This window comes from Dermacentor andersoni, chromosome 10 (genome assembly GCF_023375885.2).
Source record: "Dermacentor andersoni chromosome 10, qqDerAnde1_hic_scaffold, whole genome shotgun sequence".
Taxonomy (NCBI): domain Eukaryota; kingdom Metazoa; phylum Arthropoda; class Arachnida; order Ixodida; family Ixodidae; genus Dermacentor; species Dermacentor andersoni.
Genome location: NC_092823.1, coordinates 73,845,728 through 73,867,654, shown reverse-complemented (window position 1 = coordinate 73,867,654; position 21,927 = coordinate 73,845,728). Strand labels below are relative to the sequence as shown.

Genomic DNA, 21,927 nt, shown 5'->3' with positions numbered 1-21,927 from the left:
GCTTCTCCTCCCCCTGGCCGCCTGGTACCACTCCAAGCCTGGGAGGACTGGGAGATCTTACTACGTTCCACGGACGCGGAAAGGCAGAAGATTGCCTCCAGCCGAGCTGGCAGCGTCATGGATATGCTAAACATGAACGTATTAGTGCAGTGGGGTCGTGCGGGTCCCCAGGGGCCCTGGGAGGTCCCGAATTCCCAGTCAAAATTAATTTTTTTTTTCCTTCTCCTCAAGTTGGTGCCATTGTGCTCTACGAGACAGCGTGGAATCCTAACAAAGGACAACTATGTGCAATGATGTGACGACCTTCCAAAATAATCCGCAAAGGTCCGAAGTGAATTACGAGATTGACCGATCCGTGATAGCGTGACGCAGATCTACCGACACTCTGCCCGTCAGCAAGTTGCACCGGCATTACTGTGCCTGCCATTCCTGTCCGTTTCTCTGGGCGGGGGGGGGGGGGGGGGGGTATACTGTTACAGTTCACGGTCATTCAGCAGCGTAATCGTGAATGAGGACGTGGAAGTGCGCGTGAATAAAAAATAAATCCACTGTTCGAGTTGCTATCGTTGTCTTTGCGTCACAAAAAGGATGTCAGTAAGAAGATGCCGGCAGTCCTTTGTGCAGGCAAGTGCATCACCAATAATGAATTTCAGGATGGCACGTACAAACAAGTCGTGTACTCCTACGCCAAGGCTCATACGCAAAACTGGCATGCGTTTCTGTGTCGCACAACAAACGCTATGAACGCTACCTCACCAGTCCTGATAACTACTTCACATTTTCACGTGGAGAAACCCAGTACGGAAAGAACGCTAACCGATTAATTTCATCTGTTACAGTCCCACGAACTGGAAACCGTTACCGAGAAGTTCTATGGCTATATATTAGCAGCCGTGCTACTTGTCGTTCTCCACTTTTAAGTTTCGCTCTTTGCAACACATGCGAAGGATGTACATCACGATCACATTTTACCGCGTGCCTCTGTACTTGGCCTTGCAAAAATATGAATCGATCCGAAAGATACCCTCCAAATAATACACTACAGATAACGCTGCCGCGTTCCCAGAGATCACAGCTGAGCGGAGGAAGTGGCTACCTAATTTAGTGCGGTTATATCTACAATATCCATCGAAGTCATTGGTAGGTCAGACGAAGTCAGTGTACAGTGTGCCACAAAGTAGGGCAACGGTTTTCTGGTAGTAACTGTCTACTTCTTGCCTACTGCGGTACCAAAGGCGTGTATTTCCTGCGTCGCGCATTAACCGCACAATAATCCACACCTATGTTAGTAGTGGGCGGCTTCCATTTATATGTCAGGACAAGCAAGAACTTCCTGCAACTTATGTGCGAGGGCATCCCGTTCCTCCCTCTTCTACTATCCCCATGCTGTTACGACCTCGAAAAGCACTGGCATGGGCCTCACCTTTCAGAGGCAGGCATTAGTGCGGCATGTCGAAGTTATATCAACACATTTCTCTGGCCACAAGGCTTCCTTCGTGAACATCAAGGATCGGAGAGGGGTGTTGCTTATAGAAGGAGTATGTATGGAGAATTAAGTTATCTGTAACCGTACAACTATCCACTTCTTGTTCATATTGTATGCATCAATATGTCGCAAAACGAAAACGCCTCTAGAGGAGCGCTTGAATTTCGAATCAGGGAGTATTATAATAGTCGTTAATTTACAGCTGCCAGACCTCCTCAGGACTTGTTGATTTCGTCTGCGAACTTGTCCCACATCAAGCTTGAGGAAAAAGGTAACAATATTAAGACGGGTGGTGGCATTAGAGCCAGTAAACTTACTTGCGCGTTGCTATACCTGAACCATCCGTCCACGTCTTCCACGGCTTCTCCGAGGAAGGTCCGTGGTTTCAGCTAGGGCTTCATTGGCACCTTAGAAGCAGGTGGGGGCCAGTCATCGTAAGAAGCCATCTGTGCTGGCAGACGGGCAGTTCGAAGACTTTGGCGCAGCTGTGCAGATTGCGTTTCTGTGGTTGGTTAGTCGTCGTTCATTGGGGCCACCATTGTTGTACCCCATGCCTTCTCCGAAGCTGTTACGACGGGGTACGTTTATTTACAGATGAATTGATGCAAAGCGGAGGAGGGTTGCCGTGCTGGCACCGTGTCCTATTCTTCTGTCTTTGCTATCACTATAGCGTAACAAATGTAAGGCAGCACGTGAAGGCGAAACCCTGCGCCACATACGGTAATGCGCCATCTCGCATTGTCGCATTGCTGTTTTCGCATTCTGGCTTGAACAGATCGTTTTCGACGCTTAGCTGTGGCGCGCGCTCGTGTACCGGGGTCAGACTGCCTCCAACGACATTTCTCTTCGACTTCAGGTTGCATCTTCTGAGCATGGGATTGATACGTACGCTTTTCTGTGTGTTGTATGGGTTATTTCCATGAAAGTATGCAGTGTTCGCTTTAGTGCCTGGCGCTTCTAGCATCAGCCTTACGGGGTTATGAGTCGTTTTACGTTTTGCTTGCATACAGGGGTATTAGCCATTGAGAACCTTATGTGTTTTTTGCACCATTTGACTAGGCGCCGCGTTTCTGTACGTTGTGTGCGTGGTTCGAATGAATATATGCACTGTTCCCTTCGATTTGCTTAGTGCTTGTAGCCTCTGCATTACGAGAGGGATGAGTCATTGTAATTTTGCTTGCTTAAATGCATGTGAACTATTGCTGGTGATGACATTTTTGGAACCATTAGACCCCGCGACGCGTTTTTTTTTTTCCAGTGCCATCGGATGTATAAGCTGCTTAATGCTTTACCCTAACATAAAAGAATTGACGGAAGCGTGGCCTATCTCGCCAACTTCACACCCTTTGAGTCACAGGAACAGCACATGTTGTAGCTATTGAGAGCGAGAAAGAGAGGTGATTAGCAGAAAGGAAGATACCCCGCCGAGATATTGCGTATCTGACCTACGACTTGTCACAGGTGGTCAGGGGCCAGATCGTCGCAGACTTAACGGAAACCCTCCCGTTGTACAAGTGCACAGCACTGCCTACGGAGAGCACCCACTTCCTGAAACAATCTACAAATTTATGTTTTCCAAGATCGTTCCAGAAGAACTTCAGTTCGGTCTAGTTGGTGTTTACTGCAGATTATATTGACCACAAATAAAGACGGGGATAGAGAAAGAGAACACAAAAGAACATGGACGGTATCTTTGAACCAATTTATTCACCGAGGCATATCCCATAACAGTAAGAAAGGCCAAGTCTACGTTATTGACGGTTAGATTAGGTTGTTTCAATCGGAAATAGATTTCTTTATCCTTGGTTGCCCCACTAACCTGATCAGTGTTCTTCTTTCCTGCGATCTGTGCATGTTCTATTTGCCTGTATATGCCCACGTGTTGCAGTGAATAAACCAGTTGAATGTTACCGCCCGTGTTGTCTTTGTTTTCTCTTCCACTGCCCGCGTCTTTATTTGCGGTCAATATGATATCCAAGATAGTTACAGAAAAAATACGAGGTTGAATTGAGAGGGAGTTTCAAATAAAATTTCATTTTGGTGACAAAAGGTCAAATGCTTCTTAGGAGCAGCTCAATGAGAAATTGTGACCTATATATTTATTTGATGCACCGTTTCCAACAAAGATATGCAGCGTACCTTTGAGTAATATGTTAAGTTGCCACGAATTTCATCCTCGGGCCGTCAGGCCAGCAGCCATTGGCCCGATGAGGATGGTAACGATGACGACAACCCCGAGTAGGGCACTAATATTAAAGACAAAACAACGCTGCGATGAGGTGACAGCTCTACTACTCTGGGTCTGTGATTGGACAGTGGGACCATATTTTCTAATTATCTGTTTGTAATTATCTATCTTCTAATTATATATTTTCTAATGATGTAATTATTATATGTGGCCGCTCTGCAGATGCAGCAGAGCGGCCACACCAATTGGCGGCGAGCCGCTGCGTCAGTCACGTGACAGCATTAAAATATCGCCTCCTCTTTGTGGGTGTGACATGTTGTATGCTTCTTCCTTCGTCTGCTGACAGGTCGGCGTCGTCTTTGCATTCTTCGTCTTTCGTCCTTAAGGCGACTCATATCTTGTCGAGGTGGTATGATCCCAATCCCAATGATCCCAATCATGTTAGTGTGCTCTCTTCTGTTGCGGCCGCATTCCGCATGCGGTTGCCGCATTACAAAGCATAGGAGAGTAAGGTACAGGTTGTCGTCTCCGCGTCCTTGTATTCAGAGTCCGTATTGTCATACCAAATCTGGTATGGCGCGTTGTCTTTAAAAACCTTTCCATCAGAACGCCTCGGTTTAGATTCATGACTGCAAAACCAATTAAAAACCATGACCATCAAAACAAGCGCGAACAAGAGTAAACCAAGTAAACTAAACGAAAAATACGGAGAGTCGACAGCGGAGGGTAGCAGTAAACGAGCGGTCCGGCGGAGACCACACACGCATCGACAAGTCGGGCGAATTTGCATGACACCAGTTTCCGCGTGGACGTCCCTGAAGGGGCCGTTCTCGTGATTGTCCGCCGTTCACCGCTCCCGTCTTCCATCGGCCGGTCCGCGTTCACTTTTCATTAATCGCTGTTTTTCTTGTTCACTTCATTACGCCGACGTCGAGAATGATGCTCGCCGCAAGAACGGGCGCCTAAGAGATGCGCTGTATGATCTCCAGGAACGCGCAGCATAGAAAGAACAAGTTTAATTGTGGCTTCTGAAATAAAGGTTACTTAGCAAACGGTGTCGGACTTGGGAAGAGTGGCCGCCCTGGCGTGGATTTCATCTAACAGAGCAGTGACCCAGGGCACATGGTCGTCAGGCGTGGCGAACGTCATCACAAACGCAAGTGGTGCTAGTTACTTGCATCCATGCCCAAGAACCATGCATAACAAGTTGATACTCCAATGCGGCCGCTCCTTCTGCAGGGCATTGGTCATGAGGTGGTTATGTGCAAAATATGGATATTTACAGCAGGAGCGCCGGATCTGGCTATAGCCTACATGCCGTTCGCTCGCTAGCACGCCCATCCCATTTGTACTGAACTGTCATATGAGGAAAGTCGGATGGGCACGCATCGTACGAGGGGTGGTGCGCGAAGTCGAAGCGTATGTAGCATTAGTGTTGACTCATCGGCAAGGCATGACATCTGTCCTGGATTCAGCAGTCTGTCGCATAGCTAAAGATGATACCGCAGCAGCCACATAATTTGTTTTCGCTTTCGGGACGCTGAAAACAGTTGGTCAATTTTGCCTGCAACAACGGTCGGAATTGCTGGACACCAAGGAAAAGCAAACGAAGTTCCGCGCGTCATTTTGTTGTTCTTTTCTGTGCACTCGCTGAAGATTTTCATCGCTGCTTGCATGCTGAGCTGTATATTTTCGTTTCACAGCAGTGACCGGCTAAACGGAATATGAATCGCTATATGCACTATAGCAACAATTTGTACTTGCACAGTAGCCGACTTCAATTGACGATGACGCCGACCACGATACTGGCGCCAATGCATGGTGTGAAATGCTTATGACTAGCACACAGATTCTCCAATTGAACAAGGGCACTCCTAAAATGCAATCGGTTTTTTTAGTTAACGAGATTTTGTGTCAAGTTAGCGCGCTTGTAGATGTGAAGTTCATCCCGCTTAGTGTTCCTGTATATGCTCCCGCAGGGAGCAGAGTTGCGCATAGTACCGCCGCCGTGATCCTTCCCTGCAGCGAAGCCACTCCTCGCGCGCGCAGGAGCCTATGCCGCGCGGTGTTCCGCCTTTTTCTCTGGTGGTCGAGCTACAAGCGCCAATTGTTCGCAGGCGCTTAGCAAAGGGCACTTGTTAATACAGGCTACGCTCGAACGAGTCATTCGTGCAGCCGGAGGGGGTGGCCTTCCAACCAACCGAAACTTTGTATGCACCTATGTAAACACGCATATACAAACACACGCACGAACGTACAAATATGGGATGGGACCGCCTTCGGTTCCCCAAAATAAAATACTCCCATGGCTCGAACAGCTCCAAAGTTCGCTCGCAAACGCGCAGTACGTTGCCACAAACAGCGGTGCAATGATTTTCAGCATGCATATCATGGTCAGAAAGCAAGAAATGTTTTAAAGAGTGTTTAAAACTTCACACACGTAAGGTGGACACTTAGCGCATTTTGGCTGCCGAAACCAGCCGATTAATGACCGTCGCCAAGAGACCTATCGTACCTGCAGTTATGTCAGTGACCGTTAACAGAGCGCCATTTATCACTAACCATCGTTCACAACAGCTGCACGTTTTCGATACATGCGGTGCAGACACATATTTAAGCGCATTTCAAATGTTGACATATGCACATTTTAAGCAAAGCTTACTTTTATTTACTATTACTATTTAGTAGTACTTACTATTTAGTAGTGCTTACTATTTAGTAGCAGCAAATCTGCAAATAGAAAAAGATTGAAGATGCAAGAGCTTCTAGCTGCTCCTCTGAACGCACGATCGACGGTCCACTGATTGCACTGGCGATGGTACTGACGGAAACGACGAGTTCGCATGAGTCGGCGATGCGCCCGTAAAGTTGGCTTCGCAGCAGCGCGGATCATTTGACGTCATTTTTTGCGCTCGGCCAATAGCGGTGCGAGCGGCGCCGGAAAAGGTATGCGCAACTCTGCTCCCTGCGGGAGCATATACAGGAACACTAATCCCGCTGGTCTCCGAGCGCCATTCCCAAGTCTAAAATGACGTCAAATTTTACGCTAGACTGCGGAAAAGCGTTATGCACACGGCGCCGACTTGTTGTTATCTTCAACGCCAGCAACATCACAATTCGATGCTTCTTTAAAAGGAAGGTTTAGCTCGGGTGCTCCTTTCTAAATACATGTAAAATGACAATTCGTTTATCTTGGCAACCACTGAGCCAAATTGGACAATATTCCTTACACCTAAAAGAAAAACTGAGTCTGATAAGTCTGATAACTGTTGTTTCCTAATTCTCGATTTAGGTGATCACTTAATAAAAAAATTGGCAAAAATTGCATATTTTCTGAAAACGAAACTATCAAGTTTGTAACTCCGTAACTCAGCAATGAAAAGTGCTATCACAATTCTGTGAGGTGCGTGTAATAGTACATCTAAAGCGGACGAAAAAATTCATGTAATAATTTTTAGTAATATGTAAATACAGCTTTTGCAGAACCCTTATAAAAAACGTAACGAGTTCCCATTAAGTGTAAAGTGACATATTGAATCGGGCCGCTTTAAATGACATAATAATACCATTTACAAGACTGCGATAACTTTTCCTGATGCAGTGCCATTAATTTGTAAACATCGTGCTTCTAATTTTTTCAAACTTCCTAATTTTTGATAATTCCCTGAACACAATTCTGGCGAAATCAAAATTCCGCTGCAAGCAGTCACTAGAACCTAACTTTCTCTCCCAGGTGCAACAGATTTCATTAAAATCAGGTAAGTGGTTATCTCAGAAAATTGCTTCTGCGTTTTACCTGTATTGGAATAGGTCGTGTCGAAGTTGGGCGGGAGCTAAAACTTCCCCTTAAGGCTTGTTACATGTTATGTCATGTCACAACTAGCATGACATGCACGCATGATATTTGATCACCTAATTGGCATGACATGCGTGTCATGGCATCATGAATAGCATGCTTGTCATAATGAATATTACGCGTGCCTGATATGAATGGCATGGCACGCAGGACACCAATGACATGTACGCATGTCATTAAATACATAACATGTATGACATGCACCACCACGAGAAAATACCTTGTGGCCAAAGCTAGCAATGCATGACGCCATATGAATAACGGGACATAACACTACACAACTGCATGCCATGTCCGATCATAATGTGCCTGTGATATCGTAGTTTATGTGATATTACACTTGTTATGACTCATTGATGCAATAATATACATGGTATAACTTGCATACATACCATAACATATCCATGTCATTAATGCATGTCATTCTTGTCATCGTATGTTACGCATACCATTACTACCATGGCATGCATGCCTACACAGACGTCAAGCATGAATCACCACGATGGCGTTAAGACGGCGTAGGAGACAAGATGATGAAATTCATGCTAATAATAACATGAATATCATATCATGCTTTGCAGTTTAGAGATGGCATGCATATCACGATACAATCCAGATGAACGTGGCTTATTTAAATCCCTAACACTACAGCACCATGACGGTTATTAGATGGATGACAGATGGATGAATCGACGGATGAAGGAATGGATGGATGGATGGATGGTGGATAGATAGATAGATAGATAGATAGATAGATAGATAGATAGATAGATAGATAGATAGATAGATAGATAGATAGATAGATAGATAGATAGATAGATAGATAGATAGATAGATAGATGCTGAACGTGTATAAAGTTTCCCAAAAATGTTTCTCTTTTCTATAGTCTATTGCGCAATGCCATTTAGATGCCTGGTCGGTTTTTGCAGGCGCGATGAATGACTTAACCGCATAGCGCTGGAACAAACTGTCGGAAGTAAGCGCTACTCTGCTCACTTCGGGAGAATATACAGGGGCACTGTCTTCCGTCAAATGCGAGCATCGCATGCATTGGAAATAACGTTATAATGGATTATAATTATCTATGATATTGTTACGTAGGAAGACACCGACCAAAAGCACTATACAAGTATATTTACAAGGCAATACGCCGCACTTGGCCAAGAGGAAACAGCCCGCGCTAACCTCTAATCGTCGTCGTCGTCTTCCCCCTGCTCGCCTCTTTGCCCTCGCAAGTACTGCTCCGTAGCACTACCCCCGGCGGCAAAAGCGCCGTCCCGGAGCGACTAAATGCCCGACTCGGAAGTAGTGTAGTATGCCTTGAGCCTACTGACGTGCACAACATCACTAGATGCCAGAGTAGAGGACGACGCTGAACGCGCAGGAGCAATTTCGTGCGTCACAGGCGTCACCTGGCTCTGCACGCGGTAGGGCCCTGTATATCGCGAAACGAGCTTCTCTGAAAGTCCGACGTGACGAGAGGACGACCTCAGGAGCACGACCGCACCAGGCGAAAACTGTACGTCACAGGTGGCGGGCGTTGTACTGACACTGTGGAGTGGTTTGCGAGGCCGTCAGTGGAGTAGGGACAAGCTGGCGTGCATGGTCCGCGATGGCGATGGCGTCGCGCGCATACTCGCTTGTTGAGATCCCAGCAGGACTAAGTGCCGTGTCTAAGGGCAAGCTCGGTTCGCGACCGTACAATGGATAAAATGGTGAAATTCCAGCGGTGTCGGGCCGGGAAGAATTGCACGCAAATGTGACGTAAGGACGGGTAATGTCCCAGTCGTTGTGGCCCTTGGAAACGTACTTGGACAGCATATTGGTAAGAGTACGGTTTAACCACCCTGCGAGGCCATTGGTTTCAGGATGGTATGAGATAGTCAGCTTGGGTTGAATGGAGCAGGAACGACAATGTCGGCGATAACTTTCGAGAGGAAGTTACGACCACGGTCAGTAAGCTGCTGTCGCGGGCCGCCATGAAGTAAGATAATGTCACGCAAGAGAAAGTCAGCGACATCAGTGGCGCAACTTGAAGGGAGAGCCCGCCTGATAGCGTATCGGGTGGCGTAATCAGGTGCGAGGGCTACCCATTTTTTCCCAGAGGGTGACGTGGGAAAGGGACAGAGTAGTTCTAATCCAACACGAAAGACCGGTTCCACAGGGACGATGATCGGCTGGAGATGGCCGGCAGGTAGCACCTGAGGAGTTTTGCGATGCAGGCAGGGAACACAGGCAGCAACATATCGTCGGACGGAGCGAGCGAGACCAGGCCAATAGAAGCGGCGGCGGACGCAGTCGTACGTGCGGGTAACCCCAAGATGTCCTGCAGTGGGTGCGTCATGCATCTCAAAGAGCACATTCTGTCGTAGACGTTTTGGCACGACAAGAAGAAGATCAGACCCGTCAATAAGGAAGTTCATTCGGTACAGAATGCCGCCCTGGAGGACACATCGGCGAACGGATGCGTCGGTAGGTGTAGGACGCAGACGCTCGATGAGTACTCGCAGCGATAGGTCTCGGTAACGCTCATCAGTGATGTTAGCGAAGGCAGACACAGAGAAAATGCCGTTGGCGGTGCTCTGTCGGCGTCGTCAGGCTCGTCTACCAGGTAGTGTGACAGTCAGCGTCCTTGCGTTGTCGACCAGATTCATAGGTGACAGAGCAGCACGAATATTCATGGAGGCGTAAGGCCCAGCGACGAAGTCTTCATGTAGGATCTTTCAGTGAGCATAAACCGCAAAGCCCGTGATGGTCTCTGACAACGGAAAAGGGTCGGACATATAAGTATGGGCGGAACTTCGCAACCACCCAAACTAGGCGCAGACACTCACACTCAGTCATGGAATAGTTGCGCTCCGCGGGCGAGAGGAGCCTTGGCGCAAGCGATAACATGTTCGTGGCCGCGCTGTCGTTGTGCCAGTACTGCGCCAATTCCGTGACCACTGGCATCAGTAAGGACTTCGGTAGGCGCAGAAAAATCGAAATGGGCCAGAACAGGAGGCGTTGTGAGAAGGTCGATTAGAAGCGAGAATGCAGCGGCTTCGTTATCGCCCCACTGGAAAGGAGCGTCTTTTTTCAAAAGCTCGGTTAGAGGTCGTGCTATGGCCGCGAAATTTTTACAAAACGGCGGAAGTACGAGCAAAGGCCGATGAAGCTTCGCACATCCTTGACGCACTTTGGAACAGGGAAGTGCATACCAGCACGGATCTTGCCCGGGTCCTGTTGCACTCCGTTCGCTTATATGAGATGTCCAACGACGGTAATCTGGCGACGGCCGAATTGGCACTTCGATGCGTTCAGTTGCAGACCGGCTCGACGAAAAACATCCAGAGCTGCTGAGAGGTGCTCGAGGTGAGTAGCGCACGTTCGGGAGAATACGATAACGTCGTGCAAGTAGCACAAGCACGCGCACCATTTGAAACCCTGAAAAATGGAGTCCCTCATGCGTTCAAATGTGGCAGGAGCGTTATATAGACCGAACGGCATCACTATAAATTGATAAAGACCGTCGGGTGTTACAAAGGCAGTGTTCTCGCGGTCGAGATGGTACATGGCAATCTGCCAGGAGCCTGAGCGAAGGACAATCTAAGAGAAATAGCGAGCACCGGGGAGGCAGTCGAGGGCGTCACCAATCCGAGGTAGGGGAAATACGTCCTTTTTGGTAACCCTGTTAAGGTGCCGATAATCTACGCAAAAGCGTCATGATCCATCCTTCCCTTTTACCAGTACAACATGTGACACCCATGGACTACATGACGGTTCAATAATGTTCTTCGCAAGTGTTTTGCGAACTTAGGCGCGAATAACTTGACGCTCAGCCGGTGATACTGGATATGAGCGGCTATGAACAGGATGGGGCATCGCCGGTAATCATGCGGTGTTTAACAGCTGCAGTTTGGGCCAAGGGACGATGGTTAAAGTAAAAAATATCGGGGTAGGAAAACAGAACGCGGTAGAGCTCACGAGCGTGCTCGGAGGGGATGTCGGGCGCAATCATCTTCTGTAAGTCGGCAATGGTACAAGTTGCGGACTGCGATGGTAGGGGAGGATCGGCTGAATTGTCGTCTACTGCAATAGATGCTACCGAATGAGCGAAGCTGGGTCAGAGGCATCCCGCGTAGCACCACTTGTGTCGTCAAGCCAAAATTGACCACTGGCAGGCAGACGCAATTCGCCGTCATAGATAAAACTGTATGATAAACTGTGATCCCGTGTGTAAGGACGACGTCTTGCTTAGGAGCTGCGATGTAGTGACCGTCGGCGACTGGTCGGGATGACACGAAGTCAACGTAAGTCAGTGCCGAAAGTGGCACGCGAACGAAGCCGACGGAACTGAGGCGACTGGGGTGTGGTTCAGCGTGATTCAGAACAGGCAGGTCAAGGCGGAGAGTGCTGGCCGAACAATCGGTGAGAGGTTCAGAGGAGTGCGCAGCGTCAGTAGAGGATTTGGCGGCGTAGGGACCAATGCGGCGTCACCTCGAGGCGCTGCATCGTCTAGCTTTCCGGCTGGGAGCGGCGTCCGAAGGGAGTCTGCGAATAGGAGCGACGGCGTTGGCGGGAGCGAGATTGTGGTCGTTGGGGCGAATGCGAACGCGAATAGGGGCAGTTCGGCGCAGGATAATCTATGGCGGCATTATCGGAGGGGGCAGCATAGGGACGAGAAGGGCCGCCTGGGGGGCGAGAGTAGGCAGTATAAGTAGACCGGTTCGGGGAACTCCAGCGACAGCGACAGTGCCGAGAAATGTGCCCGATTCGATGGCGGTGGAAACAAATGGGCTTGTTGTAAGCAGTGCACCATTCAGACGGGTTGCATAAACGTGGTGGCTAAGAAGATGCGGGATGGGGCGGAATGGAAGAAGCCGGGTGGGTATCTGGACGATGGGCCGAACAGATGGTATGAAGACCCATATTTGCGACCTACTCGCGTACAAGTGCCTTGATCAGGGAAACCGTGACTGCAGGTGCATTGGAGGGGCTGGAGTCGAAGGCAGCCGATAGGCGGCCTTGATCTAACGCCGGACGATTCTGGTATTATCGCCAGTGCTGTTGGAACGAGGAGCGTCGGCACAGGAAGATATCGCTTGGGTGCTGGGCAGACGGGCAAACTGTTGGTCGATACGTCGACTTTTAGCGAGTTCCAGGCGGCGGCACTCTTATATAACTGCATCCACCGTCGCCACGTTGTTTAAAACGAGAAAGTTGAAGGCGTCATCGGCAATGCCTTTGAGGATGTGGGAGACCTTGTCAGGCTCAGTCATGTGTGCGTCAACTTGGCGGCACAGAGCCAAGACGTCCTGAATGTACGGGACCTAGGGCTCTGTTGACGTCTGCACACGGCAGGAAAGCGCCTTCTGCGCGGCAAGTTGGTGACCGTAGGTGTCACCGAACAAGTCTCAGAGCATTTGCTTAAGCGAATACCAACTGGTGAGTTCATCTTCGTGCGTCCGAAACCAAACTCGAGGTGTGCCACCGAGGTAAAAAGACTACGTTGTTGAGCATGATAGTAGGTTCTCATCGGTTATTGCGGCTGACGTGTTCGTACAGGCTGAACCAGTCCTCGACGTCTTTCCCACCTTTGCCCGAGAATACGCCAGGATCACGGGGAGCGGGGAGAGTGATGTAGGTCGTCGGAGTGGCAGCAGGTGTCGGAGGCGGCGGAGTCGAGTTGTCGTCGCCGGGAGTCATGGAGGAAGGCTCAACGTATCGTCCACTGCGAAGCTCCGTGACGAGGTACAGAGAAGGTCCACCTCCACCAGATATGTTACTTAGGAAGACGCCAACGAAAAGCTATATACAAGTATACTTGCAAGGCAATACGCCGCACTTGGCCAAGAGGCAACCGCCCGCGCTAGCCTCTAATTGTCGTCGTCGTCTTCACCCTGCTCGCCTCTTTGTCATCGCAAATACTGTTCCGTAGCAATATCATTATTTATTCGTCACATTTCATAGTTTGCACTCTCATTTTCTTTTTATCAGACGAAGATGTACTTATACAGCCGAAATATGAAAAGGAAAAATATCGGTTGTCCTTTAGAAAGGGCCCATTTTTTTCCATGTAATTAGCTTCATAATTGCTTCCAATTACAGATCTCGGGCCATGGACGACAAGGACCACAAGGAGTATGAATGGAACCGTCCGCCGTACCTGCCAACTAATGTTGACGAAGCCCGTGAATCCACAGGATGCAAAACACCAAAGGACTATAAAGTGACAGTACATTGGCCCATTGAGCCACACCGTAAGATGGCATCCCTATACTGGGACTATGAGAATCTGAGTGCTCCGAAAGGAATTTCCGCGTACGACATTGTCAAGGTTCTCAGAGACAAAATGTTCGTAGGCTACTCTGAATTCGAATTTGTAGTAGCAGTGGACGTCTCCAGAACGGGAAAGAGTACCATCGATCAGCTGACACACGCTAACTTCCTACTGTTGCACGTAGACGGGACGCGGAAGAATGCAGCCGATGTAAGGCTGAGATCTCTAATGAGGAGGTTCTCGGAGCTGTTACGCGGCACGAACGCAAAAGTCATTTTAATAACCAGTGACGTAGATTTTCAACAGGACTGTCACCACATGACCTACTTTGATAAAACAAAGCTTGTGCTTGTTCATGGTGAAACTGCCAGGGCTTGTCTTAAAGACATGGCGAGTGAATGTATTTTGTACAAGGACCTAATCGAATTGGTAAAAAAAGAGCGGCCCAACACTTTTGTGCCAACGACTTCACCAAGTTGCGAAAGTTCTCGCAAAAGACAAAGGAAAAAGTAATTCATTTGGACCCCCCCCCTCCCACATCCGGAAAAAATGGGACTATTGACTTTTTACTAACTTGACAATACCACGACATGCGACCAATGAAAGTAATTTAGACTCCGACCTGGTTCTACAGATAATTAAAACATGAAAAAGGTAAGTAAACAACTCCTAAGGTTTCTTTCTTGCTTCTAGAATGGTACACTCTAAGGAAAATCCCGGGGAAAACGGCGTACCTGCGCAGTTAGTCCTAAACAGGCAGCTTTCGCCCTTCCACGTACCAACTGCATGAATGTGCATGCCGTGTTCAAATATTGGAGAATAAGTGTTTAGGCCTTGGTCGGAAAGAGAGCAACGGAAGGACGAACGGCTACTGTTACTCCCGATACATTCCGCTCTTTTCGTCCATGTCATGGAGTGATGCGGCAAAAGCGGCATTGTCTAAGAGTCGTGAATAATCCGAAGTTCGTGCAATGCCTATTCAAGTGCATGCAAAGCAGCACTTTCGCTCTTCGCGAGCAAAGTGTGTAAAATTTAAAAGCTGGAATGTGAAGAGCAATGCCCTTCGTGCGCACGCCATAAATGAGCGATACACATTAAACGCACAAATCATTGATATGCTGCTAGATTTTCTTGGTCAATAGTACCGTTCCTTCCGTTCCAAAGAGATTACAAACTTAATTGAAACTACATGTAGCTCAAACGTGACATGCTAAGCGACAGAGAAATTGGCCTTGTCTGTTGTCTTGGTTGCCCCATTTGAGCTCGCTACACGTATACATCGCATAGTGCCTCTGTTTAAGTCACCCTCAGAATATTTTGGAATATTTATTTTTACAATCGCTCATGGTTGCAAGAGCACTCACTGTTAGACTCTGCCCTCATAGCATACACAAAATGCCTAGTTGTTTGTACATTGCCACGCCTGCGTTCCGAAGTCTAACCTTGTATCGGTATCCTGCACTGTCAACGGACCCGCCGTGGTGAAGTGGTTGGAATAACTGACTTGTGAGTGTGAGCGAGTGAGTTCGAATCCTACTTCCGGATACTGTTCTTTCTTCAGCTCAGTGATATTTTTGTCAGAGTATAGATGGCCAATTTCAATAATGCAGCCTTTGCGGGAGCATCGGAAATAATTACCGTTACAGCCTTGAAGAGCATCAGTAAAGGGCAACTGTTTAGTCCTCGAAGGAGTAACCGCACGGTGATTAAGAGTTCATCCGCTCACACGTACCCCCTAAAGGGAGGAATGGTTGTGGCAGATCAGTTCCTCCCCTAATGGAGTAACCTGAATACCCGATTTCCTCCTTTCTTCTTACAGTGTATTGAAATGATTAGCCTTCTTTTTTATATTTCGTGTTCTTACGTGCCAATTTTTACCGATTTCATATTTTAGAACTAGCACTTCTGATAATGGCGATTACTTGAAGCTTGGCTAAGAAGGTTGAGGCTTCTCTCTGTTGTCACCCTTGCAGAAATCGCCGTTTCGCCTTGTCGCGCACTCACGAAATAGCTGAGGTTGTCTTCGGCTCAGTATACCTGCAATGTGTCGAAACAGTTTGTCCACACAGACGTAGCGTGTTTTGGGTGTTCCTTGTCGATGCTTGTGTCGTGCAGGTGATGATCGTCAAAGTGATCGTGATAGTGTTATCGCCGAAGTCTCGCGGAAAGCACTGCCTCTTATAAAAAGACCAAATTTAATAAAATTCATAGCAGCAGGATAGCAACATGAACAAAACTGCAAATTTCTGTTATTTAAATGGAGTACTCAAATAGGCGAAAATTTTTACCACAATAAATCGAAGCATGTCGTCAACAAATTAAAAGAAATCAGTAGTTAACTTCCTAATTAAAAACTTTACGGCACATATTACAGTTTCTGAATTGTAGCTGGCCAGCTTGCCAGACATATGCACTTGAAATGAATTTCCAGGAAGACACCACTTTCGAGGCATAATTTCTCAAAGTGTGGGACAAAATGCATGGCAGTTCCAGTTACTTCAGTGCTTCAATGCATAGAGGAACATTTTGTTAAAAATGTAAGTGGAACAGCAGTGCACTATTAGGGTCAGTTTGGTGGTGCATATCTCCAAACCGGTGTCATTCTGGAAATTAATTCCAAATGAATACGTCTTGCAAATGCACTAGCTACAATTTGTAAATTACAATGTATGCCATCAAGTAAATAATTAAAATGGCAATTAGTGCATTTTCATTAACTGGTGTGATATGTGTTTTGATGTCCCCTGCATGTAATGTCCACCTGTCTTATTAATCCAGCTTAAGGGCTTGAATTATTTGATCTGCGACAGGCAATTTTGAAAATTCCACACAACTTAAAAATGATCGCCCCCGTACAAGTGCCATTTTAATTCATAGAACTTCACCTCTTCCCGTGTGGTAACCAAGTGGACACGAAATAGAGCAAAAATAGTAAAGTTTTGGAGCCAGTATTTGTGTATTTGCTTGCGACATACCGCTTATTATACATTCAGCTTTCAACTTCAAAGAAGATTCGTATTGCACCTGCTATAGTTGCAGAGATATCAAGGCAGGCAGCTTGCAGGGAGCCAGAAAATTTATTGAAATTGGGAAAACGTAAGTGACTGACAATATCAATTTTGACAGCAAATAAGAGCTACACTTCATTCTAAATAAACAAGCCCTAACCTAGCTAGCTTGAACAATTTTCTTGCACTAAAACGGCCTAATACATAAAGTATATATTGAAAGCTATGTTGCAACGCTGGCGTACAGGAACTGTGGTTCCAGCATGAAATTCAAAAGCCTCACAATCGCTTTCTCAACTCGCCCTTTTCATTCCAAATGAACGAAAATAGTGTTGTCACAGAATACTTTGACCTTTTAATGCCATTTAGTGCTGTTTTTGTGTGTCATTGAATAATCTGATTGTTTATTTTTTAGCATATTTAATTTTTACACGTGCTATATGACGGTTGAGGGTGTATATATAACGACGAGAACTGTTACCTGAATACGGACCTCTTTGCGAGAACACCACCTGGATCAAGCCAAACTCAACAACCCCAATTGCTGCCCCAGTGTCCCCCATTCTGCTGCTAAAACCTCGAGACCCACCAACCTTCCATGGATCATCGTCTGAATACTCAGAAACCTAGCTGGAGACGTATGAACGAATTGCAACTTTCAACAACTGGGACTTCGACGACAACCTGCGGCCTGTGTACTTCGCCTTAGAAGACGCCGCCAGATCCTGGGTTTAGAACCGGCAGTCAGCCCTGACAACGTGCTGCCTGTTCCATAGCGGCTTCCTGCGGACCTTTACGAGTGTCATGAGCAAGGAAGCAGCCGGAGCTATTCTAGAAGCTCAAGTACAACTACCCAACGAAAACATAGCGATCTTAACCGAGGAGCTGACGCGCCTGTTCCGCCACGCCGACCCTCAGACGTCCGAGGGGAAAAAGCTTCGCCTACTCATGCGCGGCGTCAAGCAAGAACTTTTCGCCGGAGTGATACAAAATCCACCGAAGGCCGTCGAAGAGTTTCCTCAGGCAACAGGTATAGAGAAAACTCTGGAAGTGCGGAACCGGCGATTTGCGGCGCGCCACCAGGATAGGCAGTCGACTCGTGGTGTCACGCTGTGGTAGCCGCAACATCTACGCCATGTAGCCGGCTGCAGGTTGACGCCAGCTATCGGCCAATAACCGCCATCTAAGGGAAAGACAAACAAAAGCGTTCGGTAAAAAAAAAATGAAACGTCTAGAAGAGAGTGAGTACAAGGCGCCTTCTATTAAATAAGAGAGCGTTTGAGAGATAGGAGACATCAGGTTCCGCTTGCGAGCTCCACGCACCGCGTACGACAGCGAAACTTGGCTGAGATGTTGAGACCAGCATATGCTCTCCGCATACTATGTTACTTCACCGAGCCCAATAGGCGGTTCAGGGTCCCTATAACTAACGTAATGTATAGGGTGTCTCAATTAATACGCACCAAGATTTAAAACCAAAAACGTTGCTGGGAACAACGAAGTTTATGTTGTTTGCCGTCGTTTGGAGCGAGACTGTGTTTTCGCATTCGTAGTAATTACATAATTAGTCGTTAATTAGTGAACTCAGATATTACAAATAGATAAAATGTCTCAATGAGAAAATTCGGGAGCAACATGCGAAACTTTCGATACAGCTTTCTCTTGCTCAACACTGCTACAAAATCGTGTTTTTCCGAGAGTGAAAGAAGACAGCAAATACGCGAAAACATGCCGCTCGACTGTCCCCCCCGCTCCCCTCCGCTCGAGGCACTTTCAATCACCCTCCAATCTTATCCTTTATGCACCGCAGTCTTCCTTCCATCATTAACACCTGCTACTGTACACTTATACCGCGCTCTGCTCTTTAAGCTAAATTTACTTCTATGGTTTGACGTGCCAAAGCTGTGCACTTCCTGTTAGAGCGTACGAGCATTTGGCAGGACATAAAAAGCGGTGGTTTAAGGAATGCCTCCGGCAGCCGTTCAAGAATCCTCTCGCTATGCTACTACGAGAACTTGGCAAATATTTCCCTGCACCCTCCAGTGTCTTATTTCTTAGCACCGCTGCTAGCCACAGCGCGGCTAAGACACACACTGCATAGTGAGACGTCTTTCTTCCCGTAATCTGGTATGTTTACCAAATACAGGGACCCCGTAACATTCATTGCAAAACATTAATTCTAATTCAGTCAAATAATGCAATGTAAGAAACAACGTGAGGTGCTTGAACAGAAAAAGTGAGTAGTTCATCTTTTATTTTATGTATATTGACACGTGTACTTGTCTTTATGGGGCGACACGTTTTACCGCCTAACAAATGTTATCGCACAGCGCGGGACGCGCCTGCATGTATCCGAAGTTTCTGGAAAGTTATCGATGCTTCTATCCGCTGTCTGTTGTCGACGAACCTTGTGTTACCTGATTTCATCGCTTGACGCTAATGGTGTAGAACTTTGTAGAAGGCATGCGGGTCCCAACGATTAGTCTGGAACAGTCGCTGACTGCTGTATAAAAGCTGACGCGCTTGACCCGCTGATCAGATTTTCGACGATCGCCGAGCGTGTTCGCCGCCATCGTTGCGCTATATGTGTAGCCTGTTTTGTGGGCACAGGTTCGCCCAATAAAGGTTAGTTTTCTCGTTCACAGTATTGCAACTGTGTTATTCAACGTCACCACCACGTGCCATCTGGTGGAGGTGCTTTACATTCATGTACCGGACGTCCGAGACAAGTCGTAATTCAAGGCCAGACTGCAAAGACAACAACAGCGCCGTCCCGGAACATCGAGCAAGCCGCCGGCCACCGCAGCTGCCCCCGGGACACGGAATTCTACCAGAGACGACCAAGAAGATCGTCAGAGAAGTTCGTCCAGAGACGAGTAAGAAGACAGCCCCAATGGCAGCCGGAGCAGCCCCAATAGTTCTGCAGCCGGCCAGGGAGCCACCGACGTTCCGCGGTTCCACATTTGAGGACCCGGAAAGCTGGCTGGAGACCTAGGAGAGGGTCGCTAAATTTAACAGTTGGGACAGCGACGACAAGCTGCGGCATGTCTATTTCGCATTGGAAGACGCCGCCAGGACCTTGTTCGAGAATCGAGAAGCCACCTTAACGACGTGGGACCTGTTTCGAAGCGGCTTCTTGCAAACGTTTACAAGCGTCGTGCGAAAAGATTGAGCCCAAGCTCTATTAGAAGCCAGAGTGCAGCTGCCAAACAAGACGATCGCGATCTTCACGGAGGAGATGGCCCGTCTTCCTGATGTTCGCTTCCTGATGCGGGGCGTCAAGCAAGAACTTTTCGCCGGACTTATTCGTAACCCGCCGAAGACCGTAGCTGAGTTTTCTGCAGATGTATCGACGATCGAGAAAACTCTGGAGATGCGCACCCGGCAATATAACCGCCAGGGGCTCACGCCGTAGTACGCCATCAAAGGACTAGATTCCGACGACCTTCAAGAGACCATCAGGGCCATTGTGCGCGAAGAACTGCGCAAGGTCCTGCCTTCGTCACAGCCTCAAGTGGCCTCGATCGCCGACATCATGAAAGATGAGGTTCAGCGATCGCTTAGAGTTCCTGAGGTGCAACCATGAACCGTTCATGATCAGTATGAAAGAGGAACGACTCGTTATGGTTGCCCCTCTGTCACCATTCCCGCAGGAGTATGACCCAGAGCTGTTCAGCAAGGCACTGCCGTGTCTGACAGCCATAGCTTGTTCACTGCCGCCGGACTACCCTCCGACCGAGGGCCACGAGGAGGACTGGTCCCAGCAGAACACAGCATCCGGTCCCTATGTGCCTGAACCAGTGAACACTGCGGGCGGTGTGTATTCTATGTGTGGCTGATCAGGAGGGCATGTTAGTGTCAGATAAGCACATCTCTCACAAGTGAATCGTCTGTCACAGGTCTACTTCTGTCACAGGTGCACTTCTGTCACAGGTTACTCCTCTGTCACAGTTGCGCTTTTATAGACCACAGAAACCACAAACCAATAGTTTCCTTTCCCCATATTCTTTCAGATGATTCATGCAGCACACGCATTACAGCTTCAAAAACAAATGCAGACATCAAAGATTTATCACCACATTGCCAAATTTCATGTTTATCGCTCTTTCATAAGCTTTATCATAATGCATTGCTTCATAACACCTTCGTTCAATCAGCAGCGGTCTTTCAGCACCACACAAACAAGATAACACATCCAATATGCTGGACATCCTTTTATACAATGTAATTTACACCATGCACGATTAATTACTGAAATGGCCTTCCATCAAACTTTGCCATCAAATCAGAGATATCTAAATTTCACAACCTACAGTATACATTCATTTCTTTTGGCAGGGCTTTTGTAAACCGTCATTTCTATTGCTTGCACTGTTTTGTTTTATATTTATTCTGTGTTAATGATTGTGATGCATTATTATTTTTTCTTCACTTTGCCGTTACTTAGGCATTACAATTTCACTTGTCGTTTTTTCTTGTTTCTATGCAAGCTGAATTGCTCCATTCTGGCGTTATATGACTCTGCCTTTTGTAATACCATCATGTTGATGGTCTTAAGTGGTAGTACTTTGAATGAAAGAAATTATAATAAAAAGCTGATAACCTTATAGGCTTCTTTGCGTAGTCTCATGGAACCGAGCGAGTTGAGCTTGTGAGTTTCAGTGGTCTTCGTTTTCATTTATTTTTAAAAGCATGCCTGTGACAAGCCACTGACTTAAGCTTGATATAGACAGGACTGTACACTAGCTCTCGTAAACCACACTGGAACTTGAAACTCGTTACAATAAATTCAAACGCATTGAGTGCAAATATAGTAATGTTGCAACTCAAATTTGAATCATGCGGATATATATTGGAGTAAGAAGCAGAACGCTGAATCGAAAGGGAATGTTGAATTCTTGCCAAGAGGCTGCATTTGTTAGATTGTTGTTTACTTGAAACACAGGCATGGCCAGAGAAACGAAACTGTTGACGTGACTGAAGTCATTCAACGAGCACAAGGAAGATATATCACTGAATAATGTGCAAGAATTATTTATTAATTAGTGTGTTTTCAAACCAATGCCTCTGCACAGCACCACCTACCGAAGCTCGGTCCTTGAGACCAATTTCTCCATTGGATAATT

The 21,927-nt window shown here is 47.3% G+C and overlaps 1 protein-coding gene across 1 annotated transcript in view; it reads left to right on the top strand.

The window, feature by feature from the left end:
* The window catches only part of LOC126544074 (ryanodine receptor-like), a 318,567-nt gene extending 298,026 nt beyond the window's left edge, over positions 1 to 20,541 (top strand). Inside the window, exon 4 of the mRNA XM_072284770.1 lies at positions 20,455 to 20,541. The gene's annotated coding sequence lies outside the window, so the exon portion shown is untranslated. The remainder of the gene's footprint in view (positions 1 to 20,454) is intronic.
* Positions 20,542 to 21,927: the final 1,386 nt, after the last annotated feature.